The 22493-nt window shown below is 41.5% G+C and overlaps 1 protein-coding gene across 2 annotated transcripts in view; it reads left to right on the top strand.

The window, feature by feature from the left end:
* The window catches only part of TSC22D1 (TSC22 domain family member 1), a 117385-nt gene that overhangs the window by 90817 nt on the left and 4075 nt on the right, over window positions 1–22493 (top strand). The window contains exon 3 of one of the 2 annotated variants that reach the window (XM_011379703.2): window positions 13799–13808. The exons of the other annotated variant lie outside the window; for it this stretch is intronic. The gene's annotated coding sequence lies outside the window, so the exon portion shown is untranslated. The remainder of the gene's footprint in view (window positions 1–13798; window positions 13809–22493) is intronic. 2 annotated transcript variants of the gene reach the window in all.

The raw sequence follows: 22493 nt of genomic DNA, 5'->3' as shown, positions 1-22493 counted from the left end.
AGTAAAGCTACCATAGAAATTTACCATGCCTCATGTTTCTGTTTCGTAGTTGAAAATTGATCGCACACCATGGTAACTAGTAGGCAGTAAACATTCTGCCTACTAGTTACCTACTAGTTACATTTATTTAACATAGTTATCTAACTGCCGGAAAGGAAAGTGTGATCCATAATTGATGCTAAGAACGTGTGGAGAGTCCCAAGTGCTGACAATTGCATTTCTGCACTTTATATTTGAAGAGAGAAGGTAGTTTTGACCTTAGAAACAGTTTTATTAAGCCAAACGTTGACAATTCAACAGATTGCTATGAATTTTAGTGAACGTCAACATCAGTATTTAAGATTTTTAAAATACGCGTTATATTATCTTGGTTAATATTTTTCTAAATAAACACATTCTGAAAAATCAGTATTCGTTTTAAAAAATGTCAAGTGGTAAAGTACTTTTGAATAGGTGCCACAAGGTGGCAGGATTGTGTTTTCGTACATTTGCTTCTTCCATGTACAAGCAAACCTTTTGTTATTTAAAACTCAAGTTTTCCATGTGGTTAACTGATCAGCATTTTATATACCATAACTTTTAAATGTTCACTTTTCTGATGAGAAACTTTCTAAGCTACATTCCACGCTTTCCTGAATTCTAGGAAAACTATAACTTAACTTTTATCAGTGAGCCATTCGAATATCGGTTATTGGGTTGTGATGTGATTAAAGTGAAGGGCTGGGTGAAGGTGGCTTGGCGGGAATGAGGGTGGCGGAGGCCCCAGCAGAGACTCTGTCTGTACCTTGTCCTGTTAAAGGCTGTGCCCGACGTCAGCCTTGTACTTATCTGCCTTTTTTCCTATTAAAGCGAAGTGACTCATGTCCAGGGCCAGACTTGGGTGTGGTGGGACACAATTGTTTTCTGCAGAATTAAACCTGAAGACTGATGTTGCCCGGGCCCCGGGGAGTTGCGACAGGTTGTTTGGGGAACGGAGACTAAACTGAGGCCTACGATTCTTCATCAGAGGCCACTCGGTACACAGCAGTGCAGGCCATGAATACAGAATTCTGTGGCTCTGAGGGACGTGGTCCATGATGTGTATGAGTGAGGTGATATTGGTTATAAAAGATGCGTCCTGACATGAATCTACTCCCTGGAGAATCTGTTTTCCTGACCTGGTCATTAGACAGCTGCCCAACGCAGGCTGCGCCTTCAGTGGGGACACCTTCAGCCTTCGGACTTCGCAGTTAGTCCGTTTACGGATGCTGCTCTATTTGTCAGAGTCTTTCTCTCCATCGCTCAGCGAGTCTGTTACGAAAGGTTGGATTGTAGAGAGGGTTTCTTCTGGATTGGTTTCCTTCATTAACTATTTGCATATTTTCCCAAGTTTTAGAAAGATATTTACATATAGAATTCATTGGACCAAATTTCAGAATGCATCAGTTTTCAGCTCACAGAAGCGGTGAGAGCCGTAGTTGAGCTTTGCCGATGGAGGGGAGAGGGAGCGGGTAGAGTCTCCAAGAGCAGCTCTGTGCTTCCCTGGTCACTTGCCTCCCCTCCCTAGTAATCATCGGCTTGTGGAGGGTTGTTTGTGTCCCTCGTCCTTCGTTCAGCCCTTCTGGGGTGATTGGGGAACTTTTATACGAGCTCCAGACTAGGCGTGGGAAATGACTGATGAATTAGTTTCACCTGAAATGGATTATTAGTGCCTTGATCCTTTCTTCTAAGTTCTCGGTAGTATAATTTTTCTTTAATCTCTGGTAGATGTTTCTACTCTGATAGAAGTAGAAGTTTCGTGACTAAAATATATGGATAAATTTCACTAGCTTATAATTTTAGGGTGTATACGTTTTCCTCTCGGCAACGTTCTATACGCTTTTTAGTAGAAATAATCTTATTCAAGATTTGTGAACTGGTTCTGTGCATTATGTGAAAGATTTCATGCTTTGAGAAACGGCCTAATCCTCCCCGTGTGCCACCGTGCGCTCTGAAACTGAATACATGTTGCTCCGAGATCACGTCAAAGATGAGATGCAAGAGCGTGGCTGGTATTAAGGGCATCCTCCCACACGTCTGCAGAAAGCCCAAGAACTGTTAGCAAAAACAGCTCGTTTGAAGTGGTACCCAGTGTGAAGATTTAACTCTGAGATAACTAGACTCTCACTAAAAGGATTTCAAGAATTTGCCCACGATGTATTTTTGTCATTTTAAATGTGGTTTTAGTGTGTGTGTGTGTGTGTGTGTGTGTGTGTGTGTGTGTGTGTACTTCTTGTTTTTATGAAGGAATTTTGGGTTAAAATGCTTTGTAGTTGAATTTTTTAAAAAAGAAGTTAGAGATAAGTAAGGGGTAGTTAGTTGCAGACCTTGAATGCCATGCCAAAGATTGAGGTTTTATCTTATAGGTGGTCTGTAATCATTTAAGGACTCATAATTGAACGGGTGACAGGCAGGAAAATTAAGGCGATTTTAAGAAAATTAGCCTGGAAGCAGTATACAGGATGGGTTTGCTTGGACCTGGCTGGACAGAGATTGGAAGCAGATTGAGGGGCGGGATGATGACACGGTGGGAATCTGGAGGTCTTCTGGGACGGGTCTGGAGTAGGGCAATGGCAGTAGGCGTAGAAAAAGCGATAAAAGGCGGAGATATTATCAGGGAAGAGTTGACAAGACTTTGTGGTTAAGAAAAAAGTGTGTTATATAAAATTTCTATTCTTGTCAGAGACAGTCTTACATACAAACCCATCTTCTCCAGGAAAGCTATTTCTGTGCATTTAGCATATTGCAAATTCTTCATTATAGAGGAGATAATGCTACTTGATTTAAAGCCCAGTATTGGAAGACACTTGATTTTGAGCCCGATTTCATAGAATGATGTGGATAAAAGTGACTTTGAAAAATCATGGTGTAGTGGCTCTTAGATTCCTGTTTTATCGGGGATGGGGAAGCTGTTTTAAAGGCTGCAGGATGTCATGGTATGGAGCACAGACTGTAATCCGTCAGCAGGTTTGAGACCTGGATCTACCCCTTGCCATGGGACAGGAACCAAATCAGATGGTCCATACAAAGTGGTTAGAAGGTCGCCTGGCACACTGTAAATGCTGAATAAACAATAGCAGCTCTCCTTGTTATTAATTCATCTTTCCTTACCTCTGGAGATTCTCATTCATACCTTTGACATTGGGCTCAGGAATCTGTATTTTTGAAATATCCCTTCCTGTGACTCTGATCATCAAGTTTGAAAACTTTTGTCACAACCTGCTTCTCAACCTCCACATAATAGAGCTGTATTTAAACCGGTCTATTTGCTTTTATCCTTCATTTTGACCTTCCAAAGATGGTGCCAGCTCTCTGTGCAGCCTCACCCGGAAGCCGAGGTTCCTGCCCTCACACTCCAGCTCTGCTTCTTTCCAGCCCCACCTGTGCCCTCAGAAATATCCTCATAAACTTTGGAGAAATGAATATGTATGTAGCCTTAGCTACTAATTTCTCCCTAGTTTCTTTTGTTTCTAAACATGAGATTATAATTACAATTACAGAGGTGTTTTTTTTTTTTTTTAATGCATAGATAATCTCAGGTTTCGTTTTTTTGTTGTTTTTTAAATTCCTCCTAAGACCTGTTCTCCAATCCTCTGATTGTTGCTGGTGTCTTGGCTCTGATACCGAACTTCTTAGCTCTGGCTTCATGTCATAACCACCTGGGGGCATTTTAAAACCTACTCATGCGCAGGACTCAGGTTAAGGCCAGTTAAATCGGGATGGGCCTGAGTATCTGTATTTGTGAAAAGCTTCCCACTTGATTCTAAGGTTCAGCCAAGGTTGAGAAGCACTGAATTAGTCTCAGTCTCATCATTGTCATGTACGCACGCCCCCTCCACCTCCCCCAGTCTGACTGAGCAAAGGAATGCTTCACCATCTCAAGTAATTATAGATTTCCTGGTCTGGCACAGTCTTAGAGGTGGATAAAGAGAAAGCTGGCTTAAGCCTGTGCGTCTTCCTGGTAGACTGTGCTTGTACCCGTTTCTGTGCCTTAGACCTTTGTACATGCTGTTCTCATACTAGGTCAAGGTCCTCTATTACACACTCTCCTAGAGCTGTAAAATTTTCCTTAATAGTGCAGGCATTGCTTCTATCCTACGCTATGTGTGTTCCCAAGAACCTTCTCGTTTTGCAGAATTCCATGCAAACGATAAGACAGCGCATGGAGAGAAAAAGAGTCGGGGGCCAGCTGCTCAATACTTACGCAGTTTGTAAGCCGAGCACTGAGAAAACTAAACCATCGGGGCCAGCTCTGTATAGCTGGAGGCTTTCGTGGTACATATTAAAAATATACACAGAAAAAGGAGAGTGAAATGTCAGCAACATTTTAATGAGAGCAGAGGCGGCAGAAGGAAATGGGGCTGCGGCGAGCCGGCTCAGGAGGCAGAAGCCGAAAGCTGCACCGAGCCGGGAGGCGGGCGGACCCTGGTGAAGCACTTGTTTTCAAGCTGCGTTCTTGCTAACGAAGGGGCGCCCGCCAAGGCTGTGGCCGCAGAGCTGAGCGCTCTTAATTTTCTTGCTGAAGGTGGTTATTCACTCCCTGTTCTGGCTTCTTTCGTGTCGGAAAAGCCCGGAGACTCGATGCAAATGTTGTGTGTTATGCTGATCACTTATGAATTAATTTGCCTTCCGGAACCCATGCTATGGCAAAAAATAAACCGTACATCACAGTCTGTAATCCTAGATTGCTTGTGACGACATGAATTGATTTGGGCCTCTCCCCTAGGATGGAAGCTCTGTGAGTGATGATTTTGACTTGCTGAATGAATGAATGAATGAATGAATGACTTAGAACTACTCCAGCGGAGAGGGGTGGGGAGCAGTTGGTGACTGGAGCACTGGATTTGCGTTTTAAAGGTGGAACAATGAAGTAGAGGAGGGAGTTGCCAGACCCTCTCCTGCCGCCATCATCATCTGTTACTATTATTACATGGTCTTTTGAAGTACGTACTGTGTTAGTTCTCTGCTGTTGTAGCAAACTGCTCTAAAATTTAGCGGCTTAAAACAACAATAGGCCCTTACTGTCTTACTTGGTTTCCAAGGGTGAGGAATTTGGGAGTGACTTAGCCTGATGGTGCTGGTCAAAGTCTCCCATGAGGCTGCAGCCCTCCGTAGCCTGGACGCTGGGCTGAGGGCCACTTCTGGGGTGGCCTGATCACGTGGCTGGTGTGGCTGGCAAGTCCACGCTGGCTGCAGGCAGGCCGCCCCTTCCCCGCCCGTGTGAGGGTCTTCAGGGTGTGACAGCTGGCTTCTCCCAGAGAGAGTGAGCAAAGCGAAGGTACGTAGAGGCCTTGTGACTCAGTCTTCGAAGTCACGCACCGTGATCTGTGCGGTGTTTTTCTCAAGTCACCACTGTCCACTGTGGAAGGGCCTGACGTACAGGGATGTGAGCAGCAGGAGGGGAGGGTCATCGGAGGCCGTGTCCAAGGCTGGCTACCGTTTTCATGATTCAGGTTTTTCTGCCCTCATCATAGGATGTATACAGTCTGCATCTTTCTGTTCACTTCACATAAGTCTTTTCCATGCCGCTTAGTTTCTGTTATTTTTTTGGTGGCTGTAACTCCCTAGTTTCTTTTGTTTCTAAACATGAGATTATAAAAATATAATAGTTATACTTAATTTTCTCTAAAATTCAATTCAGATTATAAAAATATAATAGTTATACTTAATTTTCTCTAAAATTCAATTCAGCGGGCATTGAGTACCCTCTACGTACATAGCTAAGCATTTTAAATTTTCTAACATATTCCTAAATATATGAAGATGTCGGCTCCGTATATGCACGTGAAGTTACTCGGTTATGGGTACAGCGAACAAATTGACGGATTTTTCTTCTTTCTTTCGTGACTTAACTCACCGTTCCAGCGTATTCCTTGACAGTTACTATGACTGCATGGCAGTTAAGGATTCTCTTCAACTTTTTCTCTTTTATTATTTCTTAAGAGCAAATGAACATAAATTTGCAAATACAGGTTTTTCATGACATTCTCTAGTCAAATGTCACACATTTAAGGATTTAGACATTTCTTTTAAAAGCCATCTTGAAAGAGAGAACTATTCTCTTTATACAAAATGACTAATGAAATTCAATAGTTAATCTGATTTTATTCCCATGGACCCATCTCTGAGTCCACGTGCATAGTGTTTTACGCGTGGGCTGCCGACCCACCTTAACTTCTAATTCAGAGCCAAGAGCACAAGCAGTCACTGAGCTGCAGTTTTTATAATTGCTTTATAGTTGTTTTTGTAATTCTGGGTAGAATGATGATTGATACAGGTATGAGAGAAGCTTGCGACTATGTCCAATGAGGTGAATTTGATTTACAGATGTTGTCAGGTCATTACCACACTTCAGAGAATTCCCACGGACTTCCTTTGGGCCGCTGTTCTTCGATAAACTGTTTAATGCAATTTGCCAGTATTTTAGGATTTTATAAATGTACAACCTCTCTGTCAAATTTGGTATCAGATTATCTCAGCTACTTAAAGTGAATAAAAAAACCTTTTACATTTTCCCGTGCTCTATGCCATTGTCGTCAGTGATCATTTCCTTGAAACTATAAAAAATTATCTGAAGATGTATTTGTGACCATGGACTTGTAAACTGAAATTCCATAATTTTAGGAAATCTCAGATAGTTTTTATATCCATTTATACTTTTTTTCCCTTATGCTTATTCACACATGGCGATGTCTGTTTTTGTTACTTTGTCAAGTAAAATCGATCCTTTCGATCAAACACTGGAGAAATTTATGTGTAATAGTGTCTTGTATGATCAACTTTAGTTTTTAGAATTAGTGGGAGCAAGGACTAAATTTATTAAGTGGATCTCTTTCATTGAAAAAAGCGGCATGATTCAAATTACTTAAAAATTTTCTCAAGTTCTTCATAAGTAATGTACATCTAGGATCTTGTTTATACTTATGCTTTTTATGGATCATTTTATATCTCAGCTTTACTTTTCACAGTTAACAGTTTTTAAATATTTCCAGACACATTTGCCATCTTAATGGACATGATATTTGTTATATTGTGTTAATTTCTTTCCCTGTTTGTTTTTCTCTTCTATGCTAGTTCGAAAACTTTTGAAATTACTTTTTTAAGTCCTTTTGGGCTCTCTCTAAATTCTTTATGTCCTCTTCTGTGATGTGGAAATAGAATCTCTCTCAGATACTTGAAACACCCAGATAAGTGGAGTAACTTCTTTTCTCTTGTATCACATAGTAATAGACTTTTAAATTCTATTTATTTATCTCTCTGTTGTACGAGATTTGTTTTTACGTGGATTTTTGTGCTGTACGTGTGCTCATCGCATTTGCAGCCTTGTAGATGATTTATTGGAGTAGATGACCCATCTAAGTAAAAGTAGCGTGGGCCAGAGTGTTGTATCTTGAAGATTTGCTGTAAGGTGATCACAGAAAAGGACTCCAAAGGCTCATTAGAAACAGGGCATCAGTACTTACTTTTGTTGTACAAAGACTGCTCTGTTTTTTCTATAAGAGATTAAATAAGTTCATTGTGATTTAGCGTTTACGGAGTCATATTTTCTATTACCCAGCAACTTTCTAAAAATATTTGTATTTAAAGTAGACGTTTGATGTTATGTAACTTGAACAAAGCGAGGTGCTTAGTTATGTGATCGTAATTCTTGTGTTTTGGCTGAAACGACTTTCCGTGCATGCGCGCGGGCAGCCCGAGGGTCGCCAGTCTGGACCGTTCCTTCTGTGTCATGGTTCCTGTGCAATGTACGTGCTTGTTTGTTATAGTGATAGAATCATTGGAAATGATGATTCGATTTCGATTCAGTGGCTCCCTTTAAAATAACCCCCAATTCCCCAGCAGAACCTTTAACCGAATTTCTTCCTAGTCTTCTTTTGTCCTCCTGGCATTCAGCCTCCGTACTGTCCTGGAATTACCTTTCTAAAATCCAGAATACTCCCCTGCAGTACTCCCCAGAATACCCCTCCTGGCTGCTCCGATCCCTACAGACAGGGTCGATGTTTAGCTGGCCGGTACTAGTTAGGGAAAACTGGCTGTTTACCACCAGTATCTCCCCTGATTGCCTGGGGCTCATGTGTTGCGGGGTAGGTTTCAGATTCTCTAGCAGTGCGTTCAAGGTTTTTGGGACTTGGAAGATCTCCGAGTACTCCAGCCTCCGTTTCCCTCCGTTCCGTAAGCATTTCAGATGCCCCTGCTTTCGGGGCACCTGCCACGAGGACACTTGGCCTCCTTGCCTGTTTTGGACATGCATGTGAAGTGTTCTTCTCTTTCTCCGGTCCAACAAGTAATCTTAAAGTTGTTCTCGAAGGTTTGATTTAGGAGGAAATTCTTTCGCGAAGCCTTTCCTGACCCCCTCCCCCGCCCCCGACGCCTACAGTGCTCCTCCCACCCTCCTCCTTTACTGGGTGGCACCTGCTGTGCTCTTTTGGGACCTGGCGTGCCCATGATAAACATTTATTACTTTGCCCTGTTACTGCTTGCAGATCTGCCACCCCTCCCGGACTGTGGACCTAGCACGGTGCTTAGCACAGTGTGGTGGAAAGAAGTTGGGTTTTTTGAGTCAGCTAGCTGTAGTTCAAATTCCAGGTGTGCCATTTACCAGCAGTGTGACAGTGGACAGATTCATGCAGCCGAGGCTCAGTTTACTTATCTACGCATGTGGCAATAAGAAGGGTGAGTTGATTATTAAACGAGATAATATGTAGAGTGCTTATTACTCTGCCTAATACACAGTTGTTCAACAAATGTTCTCTCCTAGCGAGGTTTAAGTTTTATTTTGCCTTTATTTTTCTCTTTGAACTTTAATTTGTAACAAGAGAGCAGGTTTTATCTGAAAACACCTCTCTCTCCTAGTGCTCGTGGTAAAACTGGATAAGTTATCACTCCTGCTAAGAAAAACCACAGTTTGCAAATTTCTACCAGCTTTTGGGAGGAAAGACCGCCTCGTTCTTCAAAGAAGCCCAGTGGCTAGCACAGTGTCACGCACAACACGTTTGTGAAATAGATATTCGTTATATTTGTGCAATCAGGAGCGGAACATAGGTTTAGCCATCAAGTAAACAGGTCAAGGAAAAAAGGGGATTCTCTTTAAAGATTAAAACAGCAACAGTTAGGAATCCCTCTGGATGAATTCATCATATCACAGAGAGTAAGGCGAATCCTGAGTCGTTGCCCTTTTATCGAAACAGCGAAGTTCTTGGGATAATTAGTGCCAGTCGGGAAAGGAGAGCAAGTTGCACAAGGTGATTTTCACAGCTGGAAAAAAAATGCATTTGGATGTGATAAATAACGATACTGTTTCTATTAGGCCGTTTTCAAGAAACTTTCTCCTTTAAAAAGCAAGTGGAGAAATGTGCCAGCACCTTTCGATTTAACCCGGTTACGTCTGAAAGCAGGTAGCTCAGAGCACCAGGGCATAACCTTAATCACTCACCTTATTGCTGTAGGAGATGCCACGTTCCCCATTTTGCATGTACAGAAATGACTTTTGGAAATTTGAATTAAAGTCTAACTCCAAAACTCAAAATCTGACCGTTACTCTTTAATGCTGCATTAAAAAGTCAATACTGATCAGGAAGTAAATAGGCTTTGCATTTTACAATTTACATACCTGGGCCAAAAAGACTAAAATAACGTCATAGATGCTTTCAAGGGTTGTCTGGAAGTGAAACTTTAGTTGGAATTAAAAAGGATCTGTCAGCGTTATTTCGGCTTACCTCTCTTAGGTCCTACAGAATCATGCTTACAGTGAAAGAAGATAAAAGATATTTTTGCTGATATCAGACTCTTAGTGAGAAATATCAGGAGGGTCAAATCTGACACAATACAGTGACTCAGAAGTAATCGGTTAATCACTTAAATCATTTAAAAAGTGGAAGTAGATCCTCGCTTTCTATTTTGTTATCAGTAGACCTAGAAATCCTTGGAAACTTAGTTTCAGAGTCCACCCAGTCATAGACAATGGTCGGTAGACTTAGCTCTTAGACCTAGATCAAATGTGTGCATGTATAATAGATCCCCATTTCATCACAGTTGAAAACGAGATCTAATAGAGAGCCGTCGTCTTCAGTTGACTTCCATGTCATTGCCGGAAGTTCTTTCTCCAGTTTTCTGCTCTGTACTCAAAGGCTGAATGCTTTGGAAATTCTAGAGATGGTGGAAACTACTAAACCAGCCACCGCTAGCCCTAAAAGAAGCAGCTTCTGCGGGATGTGGTGGTTTTCATTTAAGGTCTTCACATGTAGATGGTGCTTGCTCTTTGATTGTGTGAAAGCTTGCTCCCGATTGATTTTTTTTTTATTGCTATTTGCTCTTCAAACCATGTGCTCAATGATCTTTCCATTTCTTCTGATTCTTTAGTTGTTCGTATTGATTTCACAGCACTCGATGTTCCCCTGGCCTTGGGTGTTTCTTTTATTTCCAAGTGCTAATCTTGACGGTCCACACCCACGACGTGGACCTCTGTGCCTCGTGGCTCTGGACGTACCACACGTTCTGTTTCTTTCAAAACACCGTATTTCCAGCTTCTCCTCTGTCGTTAAAAGCTTTTCTTTTGCATGCACCGCTTGGCATTTCTGAATTAGGGCAATCAGACGTGTTTGGGATGCTGACTGAGTGCTTTTTTTTTTTTTTTCGTATAGAAAAGTTAACATTTGCAAAAGAATAGCAAAAACATAATCTTATAGGGTAACGAATGTGACGAGCTGATGGAGCTGGTGTATGTGTGTGGGGTGTGTGTGTGTGCGCGTGTGCGTGTGCGTGTGTCTTTGGCGTCCTGGCTCTGTTGAGTGCAGTTTCCTGCGTTTACCTAGTATTTCTTGAAGACATAAACACAAACAAAATATGAAGTGCACCTTATGCTCAAATTGTTTTCTAACATACAAATTATGTTGGAACAGATTTGCATTTTCCAAACGAGCTGTAAAGCTTGAACACGTTGTACCAAGAGGCTCCTTCCGTGTGAAACCTCGTGATCTGTAGTTCCAGGACGTTGTCTTGGATCCCTTTAGGGCACTTTCGCTCTCTCCAGGGTCTCTGTCCCGTTTCCGAAACGTCTGTCATTTGCACATTGTAGCCCTTCTAAACTGCTATTCATTTTTTTCTTTTCTGTTTTCCTCCTCTTTGGTATTTTGTTCCAGTTTCTGAGATATTTCTTCGACTTCACTTTCCTTTTGTTCTAATGAATTTGCAGTTGCGCTTTCATGTCATTTTTTTTTTTTTTTTTCAATTCCTGAGAGCTGTTTTGGGAACTTTTATTTCATTTTTTTCCCTAAACGTTGTGGCGCCCCCGCCCTCCCCCTTTCTATTATGTTATCTGTGTTACCTTTTCGGATCTTTAATTTTTATTTCCTTACCCAGTCTCCGTTTCCCCCAGGCGTGTGTGTGTGTGTGTTTTCTGGGCGTTGGTTATGTTAGAGCGTGTGTAGCCCTTGCTCAGTTATTCAGTCGTGCAGGGTCAGGGTGGCGATAAGGGTCTGTGTTTGTACGGACTCAGCTCGCCTGCCCTGCGCAGTCTGAGCAGCAGGTGGTTTAGAAGTATTGGGTTCTGCAGTGTATCAGCTCTCCTGCCAGCTTTCTCTCATGCTTGCTTAGGTTTCGGCCTGAAGAATCACCGTCTTTTTTCCAGTCTGTTGAAACTGACATCTGTCCTATTTCCTGCATCCTTGTATATTTAAAACCGTGTCCTCTGTCTCAGAAATAAATGAGTGCGTTCATCCTGTCACGTCGACTCAGAAGCAGCTTTACCCAGCCTCGCCGTCAGACCCCAGCGCAGCGTCCGCTCACGCCCGCGAGGCCCGGCCTGCATCCAGCCACCTTCCCTTCCGTTGCTTCTCCCTGTGCCTCCGATGGCGTCCGCACTCTCGCTGCGGCTTCGTGACGCGGGCTCTTTCCTGGCTGTCCCCTTTTCCTGCTCCAGCTAGACCTCGGCACTGGGTTTTCAGGGCCCAGAGGAAGAGCCCTCTGCCCTTGGAAACCACTCCTGGCATCCTTCCGCTAACCGTCATGCTGTATGTGTGTGCCCCAATGATATCAGATGTCACATGTCTTCCTCCGCCCCCCGCCCAGCTGCTTCTGGGTCTTTGAAAGCAGGGAGTGTGTCTATTCATCTTGATAATTTAGTGCCAAGCCTAACGTTCCTGGCCCTTCATGGGTGCTCAGTGTTAAATAAATATGAATAGACGCATGAAGGAATCCCCGAGAGCTAACGTACGGAATTTTTTTCTAGACGGCATCCTTCTAGCTAAGATGTACTACAGTGACCATTTCTATTACAGTGGTCGGCAGCAGCGTTTAATGACTAAAGAGTGACCCTAAATGGTCACCGCACATGTGTTTCCCATTCCATTGTGGTCATTATGTCACCTTCTCACTCTTACTTGTGAACCGAGGACAATGTGGTGATGTCAGGTCACTTCTGGGTCACGGCTGGGAGGAGGTCCCGTCCCAGGTGGTTTACCTAGAGCAGAGATCCGTGTGGACTACAGATCTGTTCTGCGAAGCCACCAAGGTTCTCAGAGGGACGGGCTGAGAAGCCACCTTCCTCTCTCACCCCTAGAACAAGCCTTGGGGACGCAGCCCGCGCTCCCTCTTGGTGAGTGAGCTGCCTTCTCCGGTCCCCTTGGGCTCCCCAGGAGCCCTCGGGGCTTATGAAAGCAGTTCGAAAAGCAGCCTCTGCCACGTTCACAAAGTAACTGGCCCGTCAGCAGGCCCTGTCCGTGTGTCCGGTGGGCCTCCCTCGCTTCTGGGATGTCCTCCAGTGACTGGACAACACCTCCTGACTGCGGACTTGTGGCACCGGGGCCGGTCTGAGTGCCCTTCAGCCTCTCCAGCACCGTCCTCCGATGCTCGGAAGCTCAAAGCTCAGGAGGGCGGGCTCCCAGCAGGAGCTCAGCGCCTCTGCCTGGGACGTGGGTGCCGGCTCCACGCCGCCTGGGTCTCCGGCTTTGGTCCCCACACAGACTCCAGGCCGGTTTCCTCATCTGCAGACTGGGCGGCTTTGGACGAGAACCGGTTCCACCGAGGTAGGCGGGCGGGACCGTGACCCTGCGGTCTCTGGCTCTTCCGGCTCTGGTGTTTCTGAGTCTAGAGCCATGTCTGTGGGTCTGGATTTCCTGGACAGTGCATCGCGTTCCAGGTTGGTTCTGCGGCCCTCTCCCCCCGAAAACCTTGGACGAAACACAGAACATCTTTGATCTTCCATTCCTCAATCTGCAGCGTAGGGAAGCTAGAACCAGGTGGTCCCCAGGGGCCATCGCAGCTCTAAGAGTCTGAATGGCTCAGTTAAAGAAAACCTCGGGCCCCAGCGAAGTCGCCCAGCTGGAGTCCCGAGAGACCAGAAAATGGATCCGTGTCCCTGGATCGAAGCAGGAGGCACTTAGTAAACACACACTGTGTCCCTACCACACAGGGTCACCTTTTCGAGTCGTTAACGCTCACCCGAGTCTGTGCTGCTTTAGAAACTCCAGTAGCGTGTGACGCTCTAGAGTTTGTCTTCGCCTTCGAGGTTAAAACTCTTCAGCCGAGCTTCATCTTATCGTCTTGGTGTCACTAAGGATGGTTCTGTTCTCATGGAGTAACGGCTGAGCCAGTGCCCGCCGGCTCTTCTTTCTGGTGGTTATCTTCTGGGATTTAACATGAAACAGCTTCAAGTAAGGAGTTACTTTCAGAGAGTAAAAGGAGAGCTCGCAGCATCTGTTTCCATTGCTGTGCAGAAGTAAGATAGAAATAGTACGCATTTTTGGTAGGAGACTTGCATGAGCTTCTCAAAATAGCAAATCATAATCAGGGCGACTTTTCACTTCTTCTCAAGTCTTATATAGAATATCATTTGGCTTCTAAATCTGTGATGTCCCTTTTGCCCATGACTTTTCGATTTTCATAATCCGCCACTTTTGAACACAAGTGGTAATTTATGAAGAAATTTGGCTTTGAGGAGCTTATTTACACGAACATAAAAAGTATAAAAAAAAGTTAATTATTTGAACCCTGTCACTTGAAGGCATCAAGTCTTTAGCATACAGGCTTTTTTTTTGTGGAATTAGTTATGTGGAATAAGGCAGAGGAATAGAGGCAGGTACAGACAGGTATGGAAGAACTTCAGAAGTTGTTTCTAGAATTGTAAAAATAATTTAAATGTAATCATAAATTAGAGAAAATATACAGAAAAATATATTTATAGAAGATCTTATACACTGTACATATGTGTGTATAAATGAAAGATTATATTTAAATTTGTTAGGACTTCGTTAGGATTTTTGAAATTCTCACACTAAGCAAGTATTTGTTTTTTAAGTCTTTTAACACTGACACGGGATTTAGAGAACTAGAATTACCAATATATCTTAGTTCTTTTGCAGATTAATCACCAGCAAACTCAACAGCAAAATTATAGTTTAAAATTCAAACCCAATAATACATTTCATGTCTTTGTAGAATAATTAATTAGTTATAAAGCAGGCATTTTTAAGTGTCTTCCATGAAAGTGTTCATTTTCTATAAAAAGTCATACTAGGATTTTGATTTTGATGACGCTGGATCTGTATATTAGTTTGGGAGTGGAGACTCGACAATATTAACAATACCGAGTCTTTCAATTGATGAACATGGTATAGCTCACTATTTATTTGGGTCTTAGATCGATGTTTTCTAGTATTCGGCATACAGATTTTGTACATATGTTGTTAGATTTATACCTATTTCATGTACTTTATATTATAAATGAAACTTTAAAATTTCTATGTTTAATCGTTTGTGCTAATGTATAGAAATGCAGTGGTTTTTCGGTATTGAACTTATATCCTGTGACCTTGATAAACATGCTTCTTGTTGGTTCTGGTAGTTGATTTGTGCTCCCTGAGATTTTCTACATAAACGATCATATTATCCGTGAATAGAATATAGTTTTATTTTTTCTTTCTAATCTGGATACCTTTCATTTTTTGCCTCCCCCCCGCCCCCAACCGCCCCTGCTTTTTTTTTTGGCCTTATTGCCTGACAAATTTCCTCCAGTACAATATCGAATAGGAGTGTTGAGAGTGGATAGTCTTGCCTTGTTTCAGTCTTAGGAGGAAAGCCATTCATTCTTTTAAGTATAATATCAACTGATTTTTTTTTTTGTAGATGAGGAAATTCCTTTTATCTCTATTTTGCTGAATATTTTTTTTATCACGAGCGATAACTTTCTCAAGTTGCTTTTTCAGCATCTATTGACGATCCTATAATTTTTCTTTAGTCTGTTGATAGAACGAATCACTAGTCTGTTGATAGAGTGGTTTTTGAAGGTTTACTTTGCATTTTCAGGAGAAAATGCCATTTGGTCATGATGTATTTATTATATATTGTTGGATTCAATTTGCTAAAATTTTCTTAAGAATTTTTACATCTGTTCATCAGAGCTGTTGTCTATAGTTTTCTTTTATAATGTTTGTCTGATTTTTCTATTAAAGTAATGCTGATCTCATGGCATCTTCTCCTCTTCGATTTTCTTGAAGATTTTGTGTAGAATTCGATTTTTTTTTCCTTAAATGTTTAGTGAGATCCTTCAGTGAAACCATCTGGGCCTGAGGTTTTTTGTATAGGAAAGTGTTAAACTACAAATTAATTAAAAAAATAGATATAGAGCTATTTATGCTATTTATTTCTCCTTGAGTGAGTCTTAATAGTTTGTGTTTTTCTAGAAATTTACCTTCAACTAAGTTGTTAAATGTATTGAAATAAATTGGATATGTTATGTTTTTATTTTTATTCAGTTTAAAATACTTCGTAATTTCCCTTTTTATTATTTATTTGACCCATAGGTCATTTAGATATGTTATTTTATTTCCAATTATTTGGAGATTTTCCAGATAATTTTCTGTTCTTGATTTCTGATTTAATCCCATCGTGCTCATAGAACATACTTTGTATTATTTGAATCCTTTTAAGTTTATTAAGACTTGATTTGGGTCTCAGAATATGATCTATCTTGGTAAAAGGTCATTGCGTGTATTCTGCTATTATTTCATGGAATATTCTAAGGAAACCAGTTCGGTCAAGGAGTTGACGGTGTTATTCATGTGTTCCGTATGCTTATTTTCTGCGTACTTGTCGTTCTAATTATGGAAAGAAGATGCCGAAAACTCTAATTGTGGATTTTTCTATCTCTCTTTGCAGTTTTTTATCAGTTTTCGCTTCATGTATGTTGAAGCTCTGTTAACCAGTGTGTAAACATTTAGGACTTTTGTGACCTCCTGAAGAATCGACCCTTCTTTTCATTATGAAATGATCTTTGCTCTGCAGTCCACTTTGTTCGACTAACACAGCCACATCAGTGTTCTTGTCCTCACTGACTCACCGTTCTCTCATTTTACCTGTCTGTGCCCTTACATTTCAAGTGTATTTTATACGGGCAGCATGCAGTTGTGTCTTGCTTGTTTTCAATCCAATCCAACAATCTTCACCTTTTAACGAAGGTGTTTATTTGAGGCCACTTACATGCAATGTGATTTTGCCGTAGTTGGTTTAAATCTCCTATCTTGCTATTTGTTTTTTATTCTGTTCTTCATTCCCCTTTTCCTCTTATTTTACCTTCTTTTAGGTTGCGTATTTTCTTATGATTCCATCGTATCTCCTTCACTGACTTACTAGCTGTAACTCTGTACAAAGCGGGGGGTTGGGGCACTGACGGCGTCAAGTCAGAAATCCACACATAGCTTTTGACTCCATCAGAACTCAGTCGTCCCTTGGTACCCATGGGGCCCTGAGTCCAGACCCTGAGGATGGATACCAAAATCCACGGATGTTCAAGCCCCCACATAGAATGGCGAGGACCAAGGCATACCGCCGGCTCTCCACTGCTGCAGACTCCCAGCCGCAGATCCAAAACAGGACAGGTGCTTACAGAAAAAAGAAATCCTCTCAGTGGACCTGTGCGGTTCAAACCCACGTTGTTTAAAGGTCACCTGTACATCTTTCACTTCTCACGCTTTCTTCGAGGTAGTATAATAACCTCACACAGGGTTCTTCCCTTCGCCCCTCCTGGCCAGGGTGCTATATTTTTTCATATGTTTTACTTCTACGTATGTCATTTTTGCTTTAAACAAGCAATGATCTTTTAAAAGAGATTTAAATAGTTAGGGATTTTTTAATTTTTTTTTTTTTATTTTTGTGTTTAACTACGTAGTTACCATTTCTGATGTGTGTAGATCTAGATTTCCATCTGGGATCATTTTTCCTTCTGCCCGAAGGACTGACTTTAAAATTTCTTATAGTACAGGTCTGCCAGTGATGAATCCTTCCAGCTTTCATATGTCTGAAAAAGAATGAATTTCACCTTTGTTGTTGGCAGATACCTTCACTGGATATAGAATTGTAGGTTGATAGGTTTTTAAATTTTTTCTTCTAGCACTTGAAAGATATCGCTGCACTGCCTTCTGTCTGGTTTCCGGCCGGAAGTATGCTGCTGTTCTCATCTTTCTTGCTCTGTAGTATCTAGTTCTTTCTCTGGCTGCTTTCAAGATCTTTTTCTTTATCATCGATTTTAAGCTATTTGATTATGATGTACCTGGTTCGCTGTCTTCTTCACAGTTCTCTTGCTTGAGATTCGTTTAGTTTCTTGGATCTGTGGATTTATTATTTTAATAAAACTTGAGGACAGTTGCCATTATTTCTTCAAATATTTTTCCTCTCTCCTTCCAGGACTTCTCTGCATGTGTTTGCTTGAAATTGCCCCACAGTTTAATGATGCTTTCTTTTCTGTTTTGTTTTGTTCTTTTTCTAGTTTTTTTTTTCTCTTTATGTTTTATTTTAGATAGTTTTTGTTGTCAGTATATTACTAATATTTCTTTGGCCCTGTCTAATCTGCTGTTAATCTCATGCAGTGGATTTTTCTTCTTGAACATTGTAGTTTTCATCTTCGTAAATCTAAGTTGGGTTTTCTTTATACCTTCTGTACCTCTACTTAACATGCTAATGTTTTCCTCTGCCTTCTTGAACATATAAAATGTGGTTATAATCGTTTTAATGTCCTTGTCTAGAAATCATATCATCTTTGTCATATCTGGGTCATTCTGATCGATTGTTTTTTTCCTTCGTTATGAGTCATGTTTCCCTGCTTGTTTGTATGCCTGGTAGTTTTTATTGGATGCCAGACATTGTGAATTATTGGATGCTAACTGTATTATTTAATATTCTTGAGCTTTGTTTTTAGACAAAATTACTTTAAGTTACTTTGAAACAGTTTGATCTTTTCAGGGCTTCCTCTTAAACTGCTTTCAAAAGACCAAATCACCCTTTAGTCTAGAAGAGATTTTCCCCCAGAGTAGGCAGTGTCCTTCTGAATATCTGGTGCCCTGCGCTTACAGGTTTTTTATTCAGGCTGGTGGTAACTCCAACTATTCCTGACCCTGTGTGATTTCCAAAAATTGTTCTCCCTGCTTCTCCTGGGTGGCTCTGGCCCGCCTCAGGTGGCTTTATGTGCACGTACCGATGGGTGCTCCACTGGAGCCTGGAAGTGAGGCACCTCTGCCCACCCTACCCTGTTCGCTTACTTTAAAATTACGTTGCTTTTTAAAAAAAATCAAAGTGATACCCATGCAAACCCAAAGATCAAACAGAGTGAATAGAAAAAAGAAATTAGCCATTCTCCGTTTCTCGGCCCCCTATTTTACTGCTCAGAAACAGCCACTCTTTGTTTTACGTCTTTTCATATTTCCCTACACATGTCTGCGTAATATATTTACACCGTTATTTCTTCCGATTTCAATTTTAGAGTATTTTCTAATCAAGCTGTAGAAGATTAGGATTTAGCACTTTTAAACCATGCTCACCACACATTTTTTTTCTTCCCACCACCTTCCCAATTCAATGGCCTTTTTAAAGTTCAACCAGTGAAAAATAATATAGTCCTGTAAATTTTATTTATAAGCATACCATTTTTTGTTTGCCTTTGTTTCCTGTAAAACTGCCTGTGAACTTACCTAATTGCTCCATTAGACCTGTCGTACACCTATGCGTGGCTCCCTGCCCCCTGCAGGTGCTCAGATACATTAGATCACCCTCTGTATGTCTGTTCCCACTAAAGCGCTCCCTCCCGGAGGCTCGCATCTTCCCACGCTGTCACAGACCAGTTGCTGCTTCGGCTTGGTCAGCCCCTCTCGTCCTGAGCCCTTCCCCATCCTCCTTTGCTTCCCTCCCTTCTCTCCAGTGTTTGGAGTCCCTGGTTCACGTGTCCCAGGCCTTTGTCTTTTTTTTTTTTTCCCTTTCAGAATACATATCTTATTTTTTGAAATTTTACTTTATTGTGGTAAGCACTCTCGACTTGAGATCCATGTGCCACACAGCGTTGCTGACCGTGGGTGCGAGGTTATGCAGATCTCCAGAACTTACTCCTCGTTTAACCCTTTTTCTGGATCCGCTTCTCCGTTTCGCTGTCAGAAATGTCTGAAAATGTTTTTATTCTACCCTTACACTTAGATATGATGATTTGGCCCAGTGAACCGTTTTCTCCCGGCATTTTAAGGACATTTTCTCCATTGTTTCCTGGCAGCCAGCAAAACCATTCTGCTATTAGCTCCTATGTTCGTAACATTTTTAATTTTCCTGTTTGAAGCTTTGAGGGTTTTCTCTGTCCAAGTGATCTTTAGTTTCATGACGATGTGCTCGCTATAAGCCCTTTTTCATTTATTGTGCTGGCCATTTGGTCATCTCATTTAATCTGGCGACTGTGCCCTTCACTTCCGGAAAAATCGTAAATTATTTCTTTAATAATTTCCTTCCCTCTGTTCTGCGTTTTTGGAACTCATCCTGTTTTGATGTTGGACTTCCTGGATTCACCCTTTCAGTCTCCAGTCTCTAAGTTCCATCTCTTTTCCTTTTGTTCTCCTTTTTGGAAGATTTTCCCAACTTTATCTAGAAATCAGAGAAATTTAAAATATGGTTGAATTTTCTGGTTTCGATTTCTTTTGAATTGCTTCTTGTCGTGGCAACATGTGGGAGCCAGCACTAAAACACTATTTGTTGTTTATCTGGTGTCCACCTGGCACCCTAGCCCCAGTGCCCAGTGCCCAGTCCCCAGATAACGGTGACTTGCTCAGGTGCGGGGTGATGTGCTTTAGCCTCTTCCCAGCAGTTACGTGAGATCCCTAAGGAGTCTGGATGAGGGGAGACATCCGTTACCCCATCGACTGATGGATTCCCCAGCTGTTACCTGTGTTGGCTGAGTCGGATCAAGTTTGTGAGAAAGACACGTGTTACCGAATTGGAAACGCGCAGGCCCGGCCCTGACCCTCTTCTCTCGTTCCTGGCCTGCGTGCTACTGACTCGGGGACACGGTTGACTTGCAACCCAGGCAGAGAGGCTCTTAGGCCAAACAAAACAGAAAAACAGATACAGTGACAACAGGAAATACCACCCCCATCTCAGAAGCTCAGGCTGTGTCCTGTGCCCAGATTTGCTCCTGGAGAGCTGCTCTTTGCCCGGCCTTAAGACGACAGTTAGCATCTCCGCCGTTAGGGGTCGCTGAGCTCTGACCTGGCACTGGACTCACAGATGTTTCGTCTTGCAATCTAGAGAAGGATCTCTGAGTGATTCCAGCCATCTGTGCCTCAGGCATTTCTGACTCCTGGGTTTTCCCTCATGAAGCTTCTCACCAATTCTTTTGCCTTTTTTTTTTTTTTCCATTTTGTCTGTTTCGTTTTCGTATAAAAATCTAGTTTTAAAGGAACCTGGCACATTTATGGGAAAGATAGGAAAAGAAATAGATTTCTGATCATTTTGGGGGGTTGCATATTTTTTGGCCCTGCAGATTCTCCAGAAACATACACAGATATTCAAGGATGTTTGTACAACGACGTCCCGTGCAGTTTCATTGAAAACAGCAGAATATTGAGATGACTGTGATGCCCCTCTGCAGTATGGATTGAGCAGACTCGTTGCTTGTATTGGCTTCTGTAGCTTAATACTGTGGGTGATCGGTCGAAATGAATGAAATGAAAACAAAACCAGCGGGTTTCTTTCCGTGTTCATGAACATCATGAATAAATAAAATTCAGTTAACTCGGTAATCTTAAACTTCAGCTGGAAATTTTCAATCTATTCCTTTATATAACCTTCAAGTTTTGTTTTTTTAATCTTTCTTTTTCTATCTGAAGGCGATGCTTTCTTTAATAACTTTTCCTGTATAGTTCAAATATGTTAATGGACTCAATTATACAGATAGTTTTAGTGATAACTTTCACTTTCAAAATAGAGAAACTATTATTTAGTACATAATAATTCTGCCTAGCATTCATAGCCATGGGGACCACACGCCTGCTTCCCAAATTCTTCTGATTTTTAAGCTCCTACTTAGTTTCTTTTTACAGAAAACGGGTGCCTTCCTCAAGTAATTTTCTATCATGAGCTAGTATATATATGAATTTTTATAAATTATACATATGCTAACAAATGTTATTTGTTATTTAAAAACAAAGTTTTGGAGAATAATACAAAACTTACAATAAAAGAGTGTTATCGCTTTTATAGTCAGTCACACTGGTTTTTAACCCAAAAGAAAATTGCCCTTTCCATTATCTGCCACCAGATTTGGTTCCTAGTTACTTTGGACAGTTTTTAAAACCAAATGCTCCCTGCCAGCATCGGGTCAACTTAAAAGATTGTCTGAAAGGCTCCTGTGGCAATTAAAGTTTCCTAAATTAAAAGATGTTGCTTGAGGGAGGCTTGTTTGAGAAAGGACAAGACTGTATGTGTGTGTGTGTGTGTGTGTGTGTGTGTGTGTGTGTGTCTGTGTGTGTGTGTCTGTGTGCGTGCACGCACAAATAGAATATATACACATATATGTTGTATAGTCATACTTTATGGAATTATTTGTGATGATACAACCTAACTGGATTAGAGAGCTATTTGTTTGTTCTTGGTTTTATAGCATTATGCCATTAGAGGGCAGTATTGTAGAGGTTAAATTTGCCTTCTTAAGTATTGAATTGCAAACTTTATAATAATCAAGCAAATTTAAGGCCTTAGGTTGTTAGTATATTAAATTGTAACCTCAATTGATGCATCCCTGAAAATATTTCAAATTAATATAGGAAATATATAACGGGTTAAGCCATTTTACACCCAGATCTCTTGGTTTTGGTTTGGAGAAGGGAATTATTTGGTGAGTGTGGCTGAAGGGTGAAATACAACTTCAGTGTCCTTCCGTCTGTGGAAGGCTCATAGGATTGAGCCTATAAAAGTTGCTACTTAACCTGCAAAAACTTGCCCTAAGGACTTACTGAAGATAGATCTGTGTAGGATTCAACCTGTGGATTGACTTTTCTAGACGTTAAGTGTAAGAAGGGGAGATGCGATTTTAAGGTGTATGGCTCTAGGAACATTTTGGGAAGATCCACCTGCTTTTATCTGGTAGATTCCTTTTTGCATCTCTCTCTCTCTCTCTCTCTCTCTCTCTCTATATATATATATACACACACACACACACACATATATATGTGTAT

The sequence above is a fragment of the Pteropus vampyrus genome, unplaced genomic scaffold (genome assembly GCF_000151845.1).
Source record: "Pteropus vampyrus isolate Shadow unplaced genomic scaffold, Pvam_2.0 Scaffold370, whole genome shotgun sequence".
Classification (NCBI taxonomy): Eukaryota; Metazoa; Chordata; class Mammalia; order Chiroptera; family Pteropodidae; genus Pteropus; species Pteropus vampyrus.
Note: the sequence above shows the minus strand (reverse complement) of the source record. Positions and strands in the feature narration are given on the sequence as shown.